This window comes from Leopardus geoffroyi, chromosome C1 (genome assembly GCF_018350155.1).
Source record: "Leopardus geoffroyi isolate Oge1 chromosome C1, O.geoffroyi_Oge1_pat1.0, whole genome shotgun sequence".
In the NCBI taxonomy this organism is placed as follows: Eukaryota; Metazoa; Chordata; class Mammalia; order Carnivora; family Felidae; genus Leopardus; species Leopardus geoffroyi.
Genome location: NC_059328.1, coordinates 83,748,517 through 83,763,527, shown reverse-complemented (window position 1 = coordinate 83,763,527; position 15,011 = coordinate 83,748,517). Strand labels below are relative to the sequence as shown.

At 36.6% G+C, this 15,011-nt stretch overlaps 1 long non-coding RNA gene across 1 annotated transcript in view; it reads left to right on the top strand.

Moving 5' to 3' along the window:
- The first annotated feature begins 9,888 nt into the window (after positions 1-9,888).
- Positions 9,889-15,011, top strand: part of LOC123598301 — a 29,123-nt gene continuing 24,000 nt past the window's right edge. Inside the window, exon 1 of the long non-coding RNA XR_006712529.1 lies at positions 9,889-10,327. This is a non-coding gene — a long non-coding RNA (uncharacterized LOC123598301). The remainder of the gene's footprint in view (positions 10,328-15,011) is intronic.

The window sequence follows — 15,011 nt, the reverse complement described above, 5'->3', positions numbered from 1 at the left end:
TTAAAAAATTAAGAGGTATTCTAGTGGGAAAATATTTATTATGGAGATTTTGTATAGGAAGTGCCTGCATATTCAAAATTGAACCACTTCTTTCCACATAACACCACTATCAACCTCTTTTATTTACTCTTCTTCTCTGCTTAGACTGCCCAAGTAGCCCTCTAGGTGCTCTTCTTACTTATACCCCCGTCCTCCTTCAGCTTATAACAAGCATTACTTGTTACAACAGAAGTCAAATCGTATTAATTCTCATTTCAAATTTCTATAGTGAATTCTATTTACTCAGAGTAATAGCCCAAGTCTTTAAAAGTTTCACTGACTTCTCTCCTACCCCTCTACCCCTTACCACTTACTCAACCCACAATGGCCTCTTGGCTACTCTTTGAATGGTCCAAAGGCACTTTGGCCTGAAAGCCTTTGCACTTGCTATTGCATTTACCTGAATCACTGTTCCCTGGACTACCTACAGGCCTTGCTCCCTCATTTCTCATTAAAAGGCTTTCCCTGGCATTCTGTATTAACAATAACAGCCTTCCTTCTACCACACTCTCTTTTTCTTTTCCTTATTATTTTCAACAGTACTTATCATCACCTGATGTTTATAAACATTGAACATTAAAACCTAAACCTAAACCTAAACCTAAACATTAAAAACCTGATGTTTATAAACTGCACTGGGACACTGAGACTGAAAGGTTTCTATTCATAACTATGCTGAGATTACAAATTCATTCTCTACTTATTTCTCTGAGAATATAAGCTCCAGGAGGGCAAACACTTGATCTATTTTACTCAAAACTGTATGACAAGATTCTTGAAGTGTCTGACACATAAGAGATGTTTAGCCAATAAATATTTATTAAGTGAATAAATCAATGAATACATGTGCTGGTTTGATGTCTATTCTATTTAAAATAGAATCATAAAGAATGATCTGTGAATTTTTTTTTCCCCAGGGAGCATCCTTTCCTCTCCAGATGTCCATGCTTTCTATGGAGAAAATTCAATATGGGAGATTTTTCCTAGGAAACACAAAACTGGCAGTTTTTACACAAAATAAGGCTGTCAATCTTATTCTAATCTAGAGGAATTTAACTGAGACATCTTAATTTAGAATCCCATTTAAAATGCTAACCCAATATATGCCCATCTTTTAAGTAGGTAAATTGTTATGGTTTTATATAAAGAATTTCTTACAAATTGAGTTTTGTGTTGCATGATTTACACTAAAGGAAATTGTGATTTTCATGAGACAGTGTTATTTTTCAAACTCTTAGCCCTGTGGCCTAAGCTCTAGTATATTATATACTACAGAAGTCAAACCCTTTACTCCACATCTCAGTTTCATAACTGAAAATCATTTTATTTTTAGTGATCCTATAGTCTCCATCAAACAGCTGCACAAAGCTATTTGCTCTTCTTTATGGTGCACAAAATCCTAACCTGTTCACTCTCTGAAAGTGATGATGAATGAAATTTACTAGATGGATACCAAATGACTATAGTTCAAACAAGACCATCTTGTTTATCTGGGATTTTCTATTTAACTATTTTTTCAGTTAAGAAAAAAAGAAAGAAAGAAAGAAAGAAAGAAAGAAAGAAACAAACAAACAAACAAACAAACAAACAAACAAACCGAGGTTGAAATGCCTAGATATAATTATAGCAGATTTTAAAAGAATCACTATATTCTTCACCTGGCCTGTGTTTAAATTGAATATTTAATTCCTTTAGTAGTAGAAGTTCATTAACCTTTACTGGACTTTGTGCAGTAATAAGCACAAATCATTGCCATTTCCCCCTCTGATGGTCTGCAATATTTAAAACATAATAGGACATTTTTATAACCAAAGACATTGAGAAAGACAGAACAACACATGTAAATAAGAAAAATGATCCTAAATACATTATAGTGTTATTCTATAAAATGTTTTAATCTTAATAAAAGAAACATTTAAGCTGGACTGCCTGGGCAACTTTGCTTTTATTTCACTGTGAAACAAGTCTGAAGTATTACTGTGTATATGTGCATGTGAGGCTCCTTGAGTCTTTGAGATGTCATTTCTAGAAAGAGTTTAAAGTACTAAACAGATGGGAGTACAACAAGGTGCATTCATTTAAAAATGCACACAAATATATGTGAGCATCTGCCTAATTTTGTGGAAATCTTTCTGAAGCCCTATAAATCTCTCTTTGTGCTTGAGTAGAATATATGTGAATTTTAAAAATTCCGCTTAGTAGAAAATAGCTTCTTAAAAAATGTTTATGGAATTTTATGGGTCTACTGATATTACCCAAAAATAACTGAAAAGATTAAAGTCCAGTCATTAATTTTGAGGAAAACACCTGGAAATATGTAATTTCAATAAAAATTAATAATGTAAATATGTAACGTAAATAATGTAAATATAAAGTAAATATGTGACTACAATGTACAGTTCTAATTCATATAAACACAAACCATGACAATTTGTTTCCTCTAGTTTTCCCACTGTCTCAATGATATAATTGCTCCTTTATTAATCTCTAGTCTTAGTTGTTTTTATTAATATTTTTAATTTCCAACATCCAACCCACAATACTCTAACCTAGAAACATTAGATTGTGAGGAACAGAGATAATAAAAGTTAACTTGGGAAGATCAGTAAAAAGATTTGTCATAATGAAAAAATCTCAAATATTTAATATTTGTTCCTTTCCAACTTTAACTTGCACATGATTTTGTATACCTGTGATTCTGACACTGGTCCCAATGTTCTATTACCCTTGAGCTGAGGATCTAATCAATGACTAACAAAAGCTTCTATCTCTTCTTTCCACATCTCATGAAAGAGAAGAATCTGATTTGTTGCTGGTCAAGTGGTTAACCCTTTTATTATCCAAGAGAGGTAACTGAAAATGATCACATGGCACATCAGGTTTCCCCTTAGAGAGGTTCCGTGAAGTTCAGATTTTCTAGAACACACTCTTAAAAATGGACAAGACACATTAACACTTCCAGAATACTAATCATGTTGAAAACATAGAGATGCTCTATACATAACGTGTTCCTATACAATATCTGTTTCAATTTTACAGATTCTTTTTTTAAATTTTTAATGTTTATTTATTTTTGAGAGACAGAGAGACAGACATACAGAGCATGAGAGGGGGAGGGACAGAGAGAGAGGAAGACACAGAATCTGAAGCAGGCTCCAGGCTCTGAGCTGTCAGCACAGAGCCTGATGCAAGGCTCGAACCCATGAACCGCAATTATGACCTGAGTCGAAATTGGACGCTTAACCAACTGAGCCACCCAGGCGCCCCTACAGACAGATTCTTAATGTGGAACACCAGTTGTCAAATTGTTATGATCCAGCACAAAAAATAATTGCACAGGCCCCCTAAAATTTATAAATTACATACACAGATCAGTTGTTATCTTAAAAAGCACATTTTAATACAAATACAAAATTGGAGTTTTGAAGGGTGAAATAAAATTTTATATAAGTTAAAGTTTATTTTCTCTACATATCCTTGATCAGAGACTACTTTTACTTAATTTCAGGTAATATTTGATTACAAAAACCATGTATCATACTATGCATTGAGCACCATTCCAATGCTTTTCAAATATTAACTCATGTAATTCTCTAACTACCCTGGGAGACAGGTACTGTTATTCCCATTTCCCATATGTGGAAATTGACACATAGAAGGTTAGATAATGTGCCCAACATCATAGAGCTAGGAAGTAGTACTGCCAAAATTTTAATCCAGGCACAATAATAACTATTACTCTATTCTTATTAAGAATCATCTATCTCAAAAGTCATTCATCGTTAAACCAATCCAAAATTCCCAGGTGCCTTTGTGGCCTTTGGCAACTATCTTTCCATAATTTAAATGTCCTTTTTTTAGGTTATACTTTATTTTACATTCTCCTACTCACTATTGCTTACAAGAGCATTAAATTCTCGTCTCACCAGAAGTAAGGCTCTCCCACAGCATTGACAAAGCAATTAATAAGATCTCCAATAGTCAGATTAGTGCAGGGAAAAAGCAGTTGGAAGAAAACCCTCCAGTATATCACTGTAAATATAAGCATGGAGGCATTCCTTGGTGGACTGTTCTTAGCATGTGTATTAAGAAGAAACCCAGTGGGCAACATTCTGTGTAACATCTTTCCACTGTTCCTGACTACACCGTCTCTGGGACAACTTAACATGAGTTCCTCAAGATATTTCTTCTTTCTCTCCAGCAAAGAACTTGATACTTCACACATGATGGGAAGTCAGACTAATTAGAATTTTACTTTTAGACTCTACTTTCCTACTAGGAAATCTGGCAATGTAGATCCAAAAATGGTTAGACGATGCAACAAAGACCCCCTGTTAATCACCACAAAAGTGCTGGGAGTGTGTCCTTGATATGTGTTCTTTCCTTTGTCTTTATGCCATGACTGTTGCTTTTTGTTCCTGACATTATTTATTTCTTTGTTCTTGTGAATTACAAGACTAAAGTGCTTTGAGAAAATAACATTTGTTCTTCTAAGTGTTTCCATGGTCATCTGCAGTGATCCAAATTTTAGTTTGAAAGGGAGTTGGCAACAATTCCAAAAGCTGAGTAACAAATGCTTATTAACCTATTGGACTCACTTCCGGCTATTTGTACTAGGGACAAATCGGTGCTGCCATGTTGGCCTCCATACCGTAGAGGACACTGGACACAATTCTCTTGCCTATCTCACAACGTCTACTCCTTCTCATGCTGTCTAGAGCCTGTTTTAATTTATTATACCTTCTCAGTTTTTCTACCTCATCCTGAAAACATTTCTCTTACTTTCTAATTGAATATAAACCTAAATCGTTTTGTAAGGACCTTGAGAATGAGGCATGAACCACTTCTTGGTGGTTCCTTAAATAATTTCTATGACTTTTCACTGAAATCCTTCGGCTCTGAATCCTCTTGTGTAAACTTTATGCTGCTCTTCCTGACCTATAAAGGGAAAGGAACACCTCAAAGTTGTAGAATTAGTTGATTATCAGTTGAGGTAAAGAACTATTATCAGATTTCTCTAAATTTATGGATTTTATGAGTTTTCAGTTAACCCATGTGAATTAAATTGATTTTTCAGGTAAACAGAGGACATCTGTTCATCTAAAGGGAGAAAAAAGTCATAAAAGTTTATGCTCCTGCCCCAAAGGGAGACTGAACCTCCCACCTGAATTTCAGAAAGATATATAGCACATTTTGGGGAAACAGAAACAAGCCAAGAGGGTTGGGAAACTGACAGCTTTAAAAACTGCCAATAGGCTTCAATATCTTTACTGTTTTCCCTATAGGAATTCAGCAGCAATGGAAATAGTCTGTGAATAGGCATTGGGCTCAGATCTCTGACTCTGCAAAGAGAGATTCTACAAAGCATGGTCCCCAGATGCCAGACACAGCTTCAGGGAAAGTTGCCTTTGATATGTGCATAACATGGTATGGTGAGAGAAATAATATGAAGTTCACCCTCCATTCCAGACTAACATAATGCAACAATAAACAATAAACAGAAATGAATTTTGGAAAGTCCACAGGGAAGAAAGGCTGTCAGGAAGTGATGCTCTGGTTGGTTGTAAAAACTAGAAGAAGGAAAAGAAGGTGCCTGCAATGGAATGGAAACAATGGAAATATGTCCCCTTTCCTAAGTCAACGTTGTTGAGTTTTAAAAGAAAAAGAGGCACAAATTTGAAAGCATCCAAACCCAGTCCCCAGACACCTGAGCCGGCCAAATTCTGGTGTTCCTGCCTAGGGTGTCATAAGTGCAAACCCTGGGGACTGCAAGGAGAGAAACTGAAAAACATTTCTCAGGATAAGGACATCTCAGTGGTATGACTTCCTACGTTTGAAGCTGGTTTACAGTAACAAACTGTCCGTTTACTTATTTATTCAAAAAACATTTACAGTTTCTAATACAGGTGAAGCCCTGTGCTAGGTGAAGACACAAAGATTAAAAGACAAGGTACCTGTTCAGTCTTCAAGGATCTTACCCTTCAGCAGAGAAACTAATACACAAAAAAAGTTAAAAAGGGTAATGTTCTAAGGAGCACTGAAGACTGAGGAAACTGATGGAAGAAGTCAAGTTGACTTTCAGAGATGATGGAGTACCTGTACTGAGACTTTTAAATATTAGCAGAAATGTGCTTAGCTGTTGAAAAGTGAGACTGCATTTTAGTCAAAGGTACTAACATGTACCAAAGTACAGAAGGATGAGGCTGCCTGGCTCATCCCAGAACAGATGAGTAAGACTGGAAATCTTATGGGAAAACAGGCAGAAGACCAAACCTTTGACAGTGTGAAGGAAATGAGTGTTTATCAGTTTTTATTACAACAACTGCTTGCTGTCTTATATTTATTAAAAATTTTAATGTGACTTTGTGGCAAAAATAAATTTAAAAATAAATTAAGATAAAAAAGATTTAAAAATAAATAATAAAAAACCCTATTCTGTGGTTCTGATGCTACCAAGGGGTGGAGGGGGGAGAATATCCCAACCCCTCAATTTTTCATGAAACTGATTAGCAGTGACAATGCATAAAAATTCAATGATGTTGTTATGCCAGAGTGCTTTCTCAAGCACATGTCTTTTTATTCATTTAGTAATTAGTTTATCCTGAAACTTTTCAAACATATGCAAAAGAAGAAAGTATAATGGTTTCTCTACATAAGCCTCAAAATTTTGCTCCATTGGATGTAGCCATTTTTTTAAATCTTCACTGAAGTATTCTAAATTCTAGACCTCCTTGCATTTCACTCATATATTTCAGTGTATAACTTTTCAAAAATATGACATTTCCTTAACAATTATGATGCCATTATCACACCTAAGAATTAATAATAACTCACTGCCATCATTCAATATACACTCCATAATTATCTTCCCTGAATGTCTCTAAAAAATGCCCTAGCTATGAGTTTAACTGAATCAGGGTTCATACAAGATGTACACATTACTTTTCTTTGCTTTAAAATAAAGGAGTCCCTTGTCTCTGGTACCTATTTCCCCATCATTGTTTCATTACAGAAACTTGGCTACTTACACTGTAGAATGGCTCACATTTTGGATATATCTGTGCGTTTTTGTCATGTTATTTGTGTTTAAATTTTTATTTTCTATTTTTCTAGTAAATGGAAGTTAGCTCTGGAGGTTTGATTAAATGCAGAGTCCACTTATTTTGTGGTAAAAACAGTCCGTCAGTGGTGGTGTTCCTCAGGAGACACACACTGGTTGGTCCTTCTATAAAAGTGATAGCTGATTGGCAGTTCAGGTGTTATCAGCTGAACTCTCACTGTAAATTTCCCCAACAACCTTTCCTCTAATTGTCTATTCCAGTGGAAACCACTGTCCCAAAGAATTATTTCATCGGGGATTGAACATTTATGATTTTCTAATTCTTTCCACATTTATTAGCTGTCATTCTTCTGGAGAAAAAAAAAAAAAAGAATAATTAACATCAGCTGGAGCTATCTGCTTACCCAAAAATGTAGTTAGTAGAATAAGAGTAATGCTTAATTATTTCCTTTCAACTGCTGATTATCAGAATAAGAACTTAGTACTACTTACTTTTTGAAAAGAGAATCACTTAACATTGTCCATTCAGAAAAAAAAAATATTTTCAAAATACTACCTAAACAAGGAAACTTGAGTTTGACTATTTTCCCTTTCTGTATTTAATACCCCTAAAGGTAAAACTTAGGTCTATTAAATTTGCTTGGGACCAAACTTAGTGGAATTACATGTGTAAATAAACTCTGAATAAAATTTTAAGCCATTTTATAGACACAGTTTTGTCATAAGCAGCAGTACACTCCAAATCACCAGTTTGAGCATTCTCACCCATTCTAGAACTTTTACAATGATAAGATTCCATGGAAGAAATCAGCCCCTGGTCCCACCTCCTGTTCAAAGGAGTTTAGAGGATATGGAAGCCAGAAAATATGCTGTCCTTTTCTTTTCTTCCATTGTGGGAATTGTGAGAAAATGTAAATTTTATAATATATGTATAGGAATTCATAGCATGTGCTCCAAACTCAAAGAATTGGCATTGTTAATTTGTGACTAATCTAGAAAGCATAAAGACTGCCATACTATAGGAAGAAAGCATTTGAGTGGTTTCAGAGAATAATATGGGGGCCATTGCCTCAATTATATTTCTTCCAAATGGTGTCATTAATAATTGGCATTGCCAAACTCCATTTCTACCTATCCCCACATGAAAAAAAAAAAGCCTACAAGAAGTAAAAAATCCAATTTGAAAAGCAGAATCATAAATTTCTCCTCCAAAAGATAAGCAATTTCATCTAGGTACAAAATAGCTACAACTATTTTTTTTAATCCTGAATATTAATGCGTTGTGAAAAAAGCATGAACTCCACAAGCAGATGGATCATCAACAAGGGGATTAAACAGCCCTCAAAAGGCTCTCCAAAGAGCCATTAAAAATTGTCAAGGAATCAGAAAATTCCATAGTAAATGACCCAAATGACTTTGAGAAATGAAAAATAAGGAAGCTGAAATAGCAAAATAATAATAGTACTTGCTACTTACATAATAGCTTTCTTGAGAGAATTCTGAAACACTTTCCAAACATTAATCCAATAATTTTTGTCATTAGTCTACACAGTACTAAGGGGGAGTTTTATGTTATTTCTCACTGAGCACATGGGGAAACTAAGGCTTAGAAAGACAAAGATGGTGTGACTTTAATAGAATTGCCCCTCATATAACAAAAAGTCAATGCCAGAGAGGAAATGCAATCTCAATTTCCATTATATTACGAGATGGCATTTATTCAAAATTAATTTGCTATGTTAGAGTAAAGAGAACAGATGTAAAAATATTACCAATAGTTAGTTATCTAAAACCTAGGGAATTCATTAATACAGAAACAAGCATACCTAAAATGAAGATCTGGAGAAAATAATGTATCCTACATTTGGAAAAACAGTTTTTGAAATAGAAAGATAAAGAATTACATTCATACATGTATTTTTGTTAAATAATTTACATCCCATTCTGGTCCAAATGGCACTTAGGAAAACAGCTCAATAAAATAGCTAATATAATAAAATTCCAAACTGTAAATGACTAATAATGGAGGAGAAACCAGGTAACTACGACAATTTCAGGACAGAATCATAGCCTTCTGGTAGTGAATTCACAGCTTCTCTGACAAACTCAGTTTAATATAAACAGCAAAGCATCCGAGACTCACAAACTGCTGTTGATGGAAGTAAACCAGGTAAGGAACTCTGCAGGGGAGAACAATATAAACCAGCAGTAACAGGGGGAAAATTCAGTTTGTAGTAGAAACTGTAGCAACACCAAAGAGCATCATACGTGAGAAAACAACTGCACAGTAAGGGGAAAAGGGCATGCCTCTTATTCTTTGTAAAGACTGGCAGCTGCGTAAAAGAAAAACCTATGTGCTTTTAAATCTATTCCTAAGGGACATACTCTGTTATTTCTAGGAGGAAAAATTATTTCTTACAATGTGAGATTAATGAAGCCCATGAACTGCACACTGAAAAAGTTGACTAACTTTGGTGTGAAATTGGGCATATGTATAGGGTGTGTGTGAAGTTGGGTGTGTGTGTGTGTGTGTGTGTGTGTGTGTGTGTGTGTACTAAAGTGTGAGGTGGGGAGAAGAGAAGAGAGATAGAGTTGACTATTCAACAGTCAGACTCTAGTACTTAAGATACCAAGAGTTGGGGCACCCCACCACCACCACCAAAAAAAGGGAGATTAACTACCTTTCTGAAAGAATTGGATATATTTTAAATAAGAAAAGAAATGATCATCATGGCTAAATTCCAAGAATTGTTAGGTTTCAGTATATTTATTTATAGTTTGGCATTGTTTTTATTGTGAATTCCACATTGAAAATGTGTCATAACCTTGGTTAAGGTTCAGTCAGGATCTCTGAAGGTCTATACCTTTGCTCTGAAGCCTCATCAGAATAGAAGATTTTCCCTTAGGGGAGAGAAAAGCATCCTAGAACACTGGAGATCATCCTCTGACTATGACATCCCCAGTGTAGGAACACTGTGTGTGCCGTCATGGATTATACACATTAGAAAGAATCCAGTTTAACGAGGTCAGGCTTAGGGCTCTCAATCCATTAACTCGGGATTCTTTTTTTTTTTTTTTAATTTGGGGTGTGGGAGTCAGGGAGAGGTGTAATTTGTAGACATTTGGCCTGGAAATCATGAGTTTCTTCTTTCTAATTCTGCAGAACCCACCTTATCTGAAGGGAAGCACATGACCCAATGTCAGACTGCCTGGCTCAACCACATACTGGTATGTATTGTATTGGGTTGATGTGACGATTAAATGTGTTGAAAAGAAGTAATACATATTCCAGATTTAAAATGGTGCTTAAGGGGGTGCCTGGGTAGCTCTGTCAGTTAAGTGTCTGACTTCGGCTTAGGTCATGATCTCACGGTTTGTGAGTCTGAGAGCTGCACTGACAGCTCAGAGCCTGGAGCCTGCTTCAGATTCTGTGTCTCCTACTCTCTCTGCCCCTCCACTGCCCACACACACACACTCTCTCTCTCTCTCTCTCAAAAATAAATAAACATTAAAAAAAATTTTTTTAAATAGTGCATAGGCCAGAAGAAGCATTCAGTGGCATTGAATAATTTTAGGCCACTTCATCCAATACTGGCCAAGCCCATCAGAGGCTATGCAACACCATTCTCTCTAATCCTAATATCAGCAGATGGGAAGCATGATTCCTTCTGATTGGAAGGGAAGCTCTAGTCAAAATGCTTATGTGATTTTAGAAAATGGCTTCAACTTTTCAGACTAAGGCTATAAGCATAGGCCTTTGTAGTACACACCCATGTGCCTTGCCTAGCTTCCTGAGGATCCCTTTCACAAGTTCCCTGCGCCCCTAGCCCAGTACCACCTGTACGTCAGAGTCCTGCCCCTCACACTGAGGAGATGCACAAGTGCCTAGGGTTTAGCATTTACTGCTTCCAGGCTCTTCCCTTCCCAGTGCAGTTCCCAACAGATCGACTGGTGTGAAAGTATAGAAATCCTGCTCCTTTGCCTTGTAGGGGACATACTCTCAAACTCTGAGACATAGTTTATACTCCGGGACTGGGATGAAAAAGGTGCCCCTGGCTTGGCTTCTTCCCTTCTATATCCTGCTGCCCCCATTTCCTTAGGGGTTTCTCCAGAGAAATAAAATGACTTGCACCTCAAGCCTTGCTTGGCTCAGGATCTGCTGCTAGAAGACCATGATCTCAGACAGCCCTCATTAGAAATTATCTTGAGAGAAAAATGACAAGTGAGAGAGGAGTAGAGAAGATAATATATACTCCAACTTGGGAAAAGCAAAGGTTACAGAGTCATCAGTTCATTAATTCTGTCTTTCATTCCTATTTCATGTAGTTGATTTCCTTTTCCTTGCAAAACTTCCACCAGTGCATAGGTAGTAATGGGCAGAGGCTAAGAGAGCTAGGATATGTCCTGGTAATTCAATGGCAGAAAAGAGTTATATATAATTTCCTATCCTCTTCCAGAACAGCTGTAGAGTATAATCTAACTGACCTAGGTGATGCAGTAGGAAGGTAGAAAGCACAGGGAGACAGACATTAAGCATAAAATTCTGTCCTAAAGGGAGGGCTGGGGATCAGGTCAGAGAAACATGTCCAAATAAGATGCTTAATGATAGGTAGGATCTGACATAAGGACTAGAGGCCAAAGAGCAGAGCCAAGGTGAGTCAAACAGCCTGAGATTACAGAAAGGAGTAATAATAAGTTGGTAAAAATGAACTAAAGATGATCTTGAAAAAATGGGAGTCAGGAGAGTGAATGGGTTTTCATACATTCCTTATCCTCTGTGGTATGGATACATGAGGTGGATTTGTAGAAACCCCCTTCTCCAGAATGAGACAGAGCCAGGTTTTTACTATGGTCGCTTAGCCAAATACTGTAGCATATTCTATTGTTCTTGATTTAGAATGTATGTGGTTGTGCCAAAACTTTTATCCTCAACTGCATATGAAAGGGGTGAAGGTAGATTTATGGGGAAATAGGATTGATTACAGATTATCTTCAACAGGTGGTTCTGGGTAGAGAGTTCTGGAAGGAGGTATGCTCTTTTTTCCCTTATTGTGAGGGCTACGCATAGACTGAGAAGTGAGCATGCTGTCATCATCTCTCTTCCTCTCAGATGCCCTGAGGTAGGAACATCTGGATCTTCTTTTTTATTACCCCCTGGTAGAATGGAGATGATGTCAAAAGACTCCACTTAAATAGTCATTGATCTTGCAGCTGGTCAGGCTCAGAGTGCTTCTGGTACTGGGAAGTCAGGAAGTAGCAAGGTTCTGAGTGGGAGATTAGGTTGGTTGTTACTTGCCAATTACTAACTAGCTTGATGGGAGGACTAGCCATGTCCACCTCATGAATATAAGAGGCTGATACAGTGTCTTTCAAACTTGTTTGACAACTGCCCATAGTGGTAACATGTGTGAATCATGACCCATAAGACACAAACTCACACAAAGACACACACACATAACCAAAAGAAATGTTTCACAAAACTAATACTCTTCCATATTTTGCATATACAAGCTGATGTTTTCTATTTTATTCTATTTTATTAAAAAATACTGGTCAAGATCCATTCATTTGATATTATGAGCCTTTCATCATTTGAAAAATATTGCTTTACAACCCAGATGATAAATTCCATCTGGACATCATTGGTTTTAGGGAAGGACTGGTGGTTGACAGATGGATGCAGAAGTCAAGGTTATTGGACAGTATCTTCCCAAACTGACATACAATCTATAAATCAAAGTCTGAGACAAGAGAGTGTATGTGAGTTTAAGGATAACACTACAGGTGTTGGGCCCCCCAAGATGCATCTGTTGTGGAATAGGGTGTATTATTTTTAAAAACCCTGGGGCGCCTGGGTGGCGCAGTCGGTTAAGCGTCCGACTTCAGCCAGGTCACGATCTCGCCGTCCGTGAGTTCGAGCCCCGCGTCAGGCTCTGGGCTGATGGCTCAGAGCCTGGAGCCTGTTTCCAATTCTGTGTCTCCCTCTCTCTCTGCCCCTCCCCCGTTCATACTCTGTCTCTCTCTGTCCCAAAAATAAATAAACGTTGGAAAAAAAAAAAATTTTTAAAAACCCTCCTCTATCATGTTTGCTCCTCTCTTGCTTTTCTTGATCTCTTATTCCAAAAATATCTTTCTATTTCATCATATCACTCACTAGTTCTGAAATACCTTAGGTCTTCCTTAATGTAATCCAGGTATTATGGGTAATAGGACGTGTAAAATATGAAGGGTGGGTACTGTTTGTATGGATAAGAATGGGATAAAGATAAAAGTACAATGTGTCAGCTCAGATATGGGAAGGGAATTTTTTTTAAAAAAATGAAACATTTTTTGAATAACAATCCTTTTTCCTCTAAGAATACTTCTTAGGAATTTTAGCGTATTTTGAAAGTTATCCTATGATTTTAAAAAGCTAACTTATAATAAGGAATTACTATAATCATCGACAAAAAATATCAAGTAACCATTTTCTCACTTTCTAGGAACCAGTTTGAACACCTCTCATCTAATTTCTCTCTTGTTTTGATGACAGCCAAATCAATTAATGCACTTTTATCATTAATGACAGGACACAACATGTTTTTGAAATTATCTTTGGGATCTTTATTTTCCATACAATGACATATTATAGCAAGCTGCCCTGATGGCCTTTTGCATCAATTATTTAAAATCAAAAAGCCATTAATTCATATATCTGTGCATCTGTAATAGTATTGTTTTAAAAGGTGGAGAGTGAGACAAAATCTGTCAATAAAATCATTGAACCTTTCCAGACTGATATGATTTACATGGAATCATTGCAATTCTATTTAGAGTACTATGATCTCAGTGGCTGGGTATGAGAGGGTTGAATTATTCATGTTTTCCTGGTCAATATACATACACACATGCACACGCGCGCGCACACACACACACACACACACACACACACACACACACACTAGGAAGTTCTCCATTTCAAGGTTGCTTGCATGGATTTCTGAGTCTGGTTCCTTTCGGAGTGATTCAGAGTCCGTCAGTAACAGGCCGCATTCTCTGCACATGGATACCAACAGAGGCTTAAAAATAGGAGCCATGTGCACAGAGCTTCTTGTGCCAACCAACAGATTCTATCTGCATCTGCTACATATGGATTGACAGGAGAGGGGCCAAGTATACGTTGGTGTGAAGCAGCTTGCTGCTTCTGTTTTGAGAAAAGCTCATCATTGTACAAGTCCTGAACAAATTAGCCTTCCAATCACAATGCAAGGATATTGAAATAGGGTGAAAAACCTAGATGTATCAGGCAGTTCTTGCCAAATTAGTAGAGGATTAAAGAGGAAAAGAAAGTCATTTGAAGACTGATAATTAGTAAGCTAGTAAGATGTCGGGGTACTTTCAGATATGTGACTGAACCTTGAATTTAAAAAACAAAACAAAACAAAACTTGTTGCCACTGTTGGAAAATAGCTGGGGTCAAATGGGTACAAAATATCAAAATAGCTCTGAGTCAGTCTTTGGTTACAAACAAAAGAATTTCAGTCAAGTCCATAGAGCCAAGGTTGCTAAGGGAAGGTTAGGTAGAGCTCTGGATCTTGAAGTCATTTACCAAACTTCATCGGGCTAAGGAACTGACAAGGGAAAATTCAGAACAAAAAAAAATATTAAGACTTAAGTTACCGTGAAACAATTTATATGAAAGTACTCTGTAAAATATACAGGCATGTACAGATTTTATTTCCAGTTAATTTTATAATACGCACATTGAATGCTATTATCCTTTTATAAGTATACTACCTTATGCTGAAGGATAACTTAATCCTTTCCAAGTGCACAACAATTAAGCAAATTTATAAAAAGTATGTGGACAAGACTCATATTTTCATATCTTCTTATGTTTCCCGGGCAATTTGAAATATTTTTGTCTTTGTGC